This window comes from Heteronotia binoei, chromosome 10, assembly GCF_032191835.1.
Source record: "Heteronotia binoei isolate CCM8104 ecotype False Entrance Well chromosome 10, APGP_CSIRO_Hbin_v1, whole genome shotgun sequence".
In the NCBI taxonomy this organism is placed as follows: domain Eukaryota; kingdom Metazoa; phylum Chordata; class Lepidosauria; order Squamata; family Gekkonidae; genus Heteronotia; species Heteronotia binoei.
In genome coordinates, this window is record NC_083232.1 from 45,450,585 (window position 1) to 45,455,709 (window position 5,125).

Genomic DNA, 5,125 nt, shown 5'->3' on the forward strand with positions numbered 1-5,125 from the left:
AGCAGATAAATTCTGAGAGAACTTGTAACTGACTCAAAGTCACATCAGCAGGTGCATATGGAGGAATGGGGAATCAAACCTGTTTCTCCCAGATAAGAGTCCACACACTTAACCACTACACCAAACCGTAGGGTTGCCAAGTCCATTTCAAGAAATATCTGGGGACTTTGGGGGTGGAGCCAGGAGACATTGGGGGTGGAGCCAGGAACAAGGGTGTGACAAGCATAATTGAACTCCAAGAGAGTTCTGGCCATCACATTTAAAGGGACAGCACACCTTTTTAAATGTCTTCCTTCCATAGAAAATAATGGATAGGGCACCTTCTTTTGGGGTGCATAGAATTGGACCCCCTGCTCCAATCGTTTTGAAACTTGGGGGGTACTTTGAGGAGAGGCACTAGATACTATATTAAAAAATTGGTGCCTCTACCTCAGAAAACAGCTCCCCCAGAACCCCCAAAACCTCCAGATCAATTCCCCATTATTCCAAAACACATTAATTATATACTTGGCTAAAATTAAACATTATGTTTTATATATAACCTGTTGTACTTTGGTGACCATATCCTTGTACATCACAGCCATATTGCCATTCATGGTGTTAATTAACGCAGCTACAATAATCTCAGATTGCAGAGTGGTGAAACCATTTTCCTCCATAAGGCACACAAGGGCATGGGTGTCAAAATAAAGCTTCTTGCTTCCTGACGGGGAGGGGACTCGCCTTACTGGTTTCTACGTGTAGGGGTGATGCACAGATGCTGATATCTCACTGTTTGGAGGCGAGGGAACGACCCCCATCGAGGCTGAGGAAACGGCTCCTCCTCACCCCGAACACGCCAACGCTCTCGCAGCATGAAAAGCCACGCGCTGCTGAACTTGCGCGGCCATTGGTCTTGAGGCCGGCAGAAGCCAGGAGCTTGCTGCCAGCTCCCGGCGCGCCGTTACTACTACTCCGCCTCCAGTCTCCTAGGCAATGGCGCGAGACCGCCGAGCTTATGACGACATTACGTGAGGCATCGGAAAGGAAAGCTCGTCACTCCCACTGGATAAGGAAGACCCTCTTCCTGTCACCCACAACCACTACAACGGCTGCAGCCTGACCTCTCACCATCCCGGCTCTTCAGATCCCCATCGGGGATCGGTGGGAAGGGAAGGGGGGGGAGAAGCTGCTGGGATCAGGGCTGGGTGGGAAGGGCCACCATTCCCCCCCGCTTTCCAGATTTTTGGCGCGCAGGGGATGGAGGCTCCAAATCGGGGGTCTCCAGCCTGGGCGGGGGATTTGGGAAGCCTACCAAACCGGCTCCCAAATGCCTTTCTCTGTCTTTTCTCATACTACGATCCTTCATGCAGGGCTACCACACCCCCAGTGGAAGTGGGGAATCCCCATCCCCAAATTTTGTCCCTAACATGCAGTAATGTAGGAGCAACCAGTAAGAAAACTATAGAATTCATGGTGATTCTGAAAGCTGCCCAGAAACAGCAAAGTATTTGTGGAAATCAGTGGAAACTCTATGACATGAACTTTGGGTAAACTATGGTAAGAATTGCTGGGACCTCTATGCTACAAACTTCCTGTAGGTAGACAAAGTTTTTATTCTTATTTTAACCCCTCCCCCCCCCAAAAAAACCCCCTCTTGTGCTGGTTGCCATTGTGTATCCTGTGCTGTGAATTGATATTGCAGAGGCAAAAATGCACAAAAATATTGTTGCAAACCTTTTGATGTAAAAAAAAAGGCTCCCTGCCTCTAGCTTTTGAATAGTTTGAACGAGAAGGAAATAGGCTAGAGCAAGCTTCTGGAATGTGTTCTTCCCACTTGTTTGGAAGAGGAAAGGAGAGCTCTGAAAGGGACTTTTTGTGCAAATTTTCCATAAAGATAGAAAGCAGCAGCAAGTGTTTCAGAGACTGAGGCTCCAGAGGAGCTGCTGTTCCTTTGGTGGGCTGCCTGTTCATCGGCCACTTGGCTGACAACTGCTCAACTTGCCTTTTTATCAATAGCATATTTAAATAGGCATCTCTGAGGAAATCACAGTAGGCAGAGACTGGATGAAGTTTTTATTCCACTTTCTCCACTAGTCAGTCAGTCAATCACAGTCTCTAAGATCAGAAATTGACTCTTCAGGAAACATACCCTTTAAATACATATCTTGAATACACCTAATAAAATACATTGGTTCAATAAAATTTGTTTAAACAATAACATTTTCTTCTGTCTAACTGAACATGCCAAGGCACAAAATCTGGCCACTTTAAAGATAATTTCCGTGCATCAATCACAGAGCAGGAGAGAAATATAAAATTGGTTAGATCTACCTGGATGATTGGATTAATATACATATTTCAAATGTTCTGGTAAAACCAACAATAAAAGAGGACGTGCTCAGTTGTTTTACCATACTGAACTGGCATAGGCACAAGCATTTCACATATGGGGTACATGTGTACCTCCCCTCTAAAAGGGCAGATGGAAGAATGTCAAGTCGAGCCAGAGTGAAAGTTCTGCGACATTTGGAAGGAATTCCAGCATAAGAGATAGTCAGAGTGACTATTGTGAGATAAACTGACTGGGACAAGATGGTCTTATTTTAAACAAGAATAAAAACAATATTAAAGAAAACATAAACTGAAGTAAATATTTTTATTTTATTAATGATTAACATGGAGATTTTGGATGTCAGCTTTTAAGCAGTAGAGGCCAAAGGGTTTTTTATAATGTTACACCCTGGTTAAACATCACAAACAATCCACAGCACCCAGCTGTAATTTCAATAACACTTTTTCAGTTCCTGCATGTTTTGAGTTATTTGATGTCAAGTCATAGATGACGTACGGTGACCCTGTAGAGTTTTCAAGGCAAGAGATGTTCAGAGGTGATTTGCCATTGACTGGCTCCATGTCATGGCCCTAGTATTCCTTGGAGGTCTCCCATCCAAATACATGTCAGGACTGACCCTGCTTAGCTTTCAAGGTTGGGGTAGCCTGAGCTATCCAGGTCAGGGTGCCAAGAAATTGTCCAAGGGCCAATAAATGACCTGATCCTTTTGCTTTCCTTAAAACCACTTTCTTGTTAAGCTAATCTTTTCATCAAACTCTCAGCTTCCTCTTACTGCTTACATCCCTCAACTCCCAAAATTGAATTTCTGACTGACAAAATGCAACTCCCAGCTGACAAAGACAACTGTTGGCTTCACAGCTCTCACTTGCTCTCGGTTGCTTGGAGCATCACCCTTATTAGCTCCATGTTGCTGGGGTAATTTTCACTACTCTCCCTAATGTACCTACCATCAGCAAGTTCACTTGAGAAGTGAAGAAATCCTGGGAGGCCAGTGTCATATCTACTGAGTACTTGGGATGTAATTCTTGAACTAAAGAAAGATGGGTGTAAATGAGGTAAATCTATTATTGGTGGATATCCCCATCATTCCTGCTGTACCCCTTCCCTATTCCTTAGGCTTCATATCTGTGCAAATTGAAGGGAGACTGAAAACAGATAAATAACTATGACATGCCATTTAAAATTCTGGCGCTCTCTTTCCTTTAAAAGAAATTGACCCTGGAAAGCTCCTCTGGAACTACTTGGGAATTCCTCATGGGGATCATAGAACAATACAGTTCTTTCCATGTGGAACAGAAAACCAACACAGAGGCTTGCATGTAACATGAGGCTTTCTGTCTACAGATTTCATTGTGTACTTGTGTTTATGTTTCTCTTGAACGCATACACTGACTGCACTTGTAGCTCAGGGGTGATACATGATCCATCAGGGAGCTTTTAAAATAATATGTTTGCTGATGCAGATCCTGTGCCATCCTTTGGGAAACGTGAATGTTTCTCATCGTTATCTCTTTTATAACTTTATGAGCACAAAAGCATGATCTTTAAGGGACTGGGGCCAAGTCACTTTGAAGTTAGTTTTAGATGGTGAAGCAGAAAGAAACTTGACCACAAATATGCTTCCACAGGGTCACAATGGAGCCACAGCAACTGCTGAGAAATCACGTTGTTCTGACATTGCCTCATATCTGGGGTTGTCCTTTAAAGAGGCACATTGGATGCACTCTGGTTTTAGGCAGTGGAGGCTGGGTTGAAATATAATATTGGAAGACATTTATCAGGTTGTTGGTGTTGCTGCTTTTACAGGCCTTGTTGTCTTCAACAGTTCCAAGGCTCCTTTTCTATAAAAGGGTATTTTTGCATCATTATAATAATAATGGAAGTGACTGGGCTACTGTGAGGAAGAATAAAAATCACTGTGAGCACAAGCATGTCCAGTCTGCTTATTTCTTCACAAGGTGTAAGCCACTCGGCATCTGCAATAGAGAGAAAGGTAGAGTAAATAAAGTAATTAGGTAAATAAATAATCTTGAGACAATGGAATGCAATTTTGACTGTACAGCCAAATCCATAGTCCCTGATGCATTCTTGGAAGTTTATCTGAATTCTCATTCAATTGAAAAAAATGTGGAGTGGATGGACATCACCCACTTTTCCTTGGTTGCCAGTTCTGAGGAAGAGCTAACAGATGAGAAATGCCCTACTTCCCCTCCTATCTTCCATCAGTGAAAGTATTTGGGGTTCCTTACTCTAATTACTAAGCTACCATTATTATGTTGCAATTCTTTGACAATCTCATTCCTAAAGTAGCTCAAATGCAGCACAAAGAATCACATAAGGAGACAACAACAGCAGTCATAATAATCACAAAAATATTGACCAAGGCTAAAGAAAAAAAGTATAGTTGGTAGTACTCAGGACAAAGAGTGTCATCCTACCCTCCTGACAGCTTTCAAAATTTCATTCATTCTGTGGAAAGAAAGGAGCACTGCCTACAAGAGAGAACAGCTCACAAAATGCAGTAGTTGGTGCCTTGGGTGTCACACAGTCTCACAGTCACAGAATGATATCACTACTCCCCTGTGCTGATTTCTTAAAATGTATAGTTAATTATTGGTAGCCACTTTGAGTGCCTCAGGATAATGATGGTATGACAACCCCATCCACCTCTATCAGAGGTGAGATTTTTCTTCTTTTCTTTTTCTTTCTGACTGAGCAGCCCTAGTGGTCTGTTTTCTTCATTCCTGAAGAACTCTGGCTGTCTCACCCTGTGTCAGTATATTCTACTGC

The 5,125-nt window shown here is 43.0% G+C and overlaps 1 pseudogene; it reads right to left on the reverse strand.

Moving 5' to 3' along the window:
- Nucleotides 1–524: 524 nt before the first annotated feature.
- Nucleotides 525–1,113, reverse strand: LOC132577908 (mitochondrial calcium uniporter regulator 1-like; annotated as a pseudogene).
- Between the last annotated feature and the right edge of the window lie 4,012 nt (nt 1,114–5,125).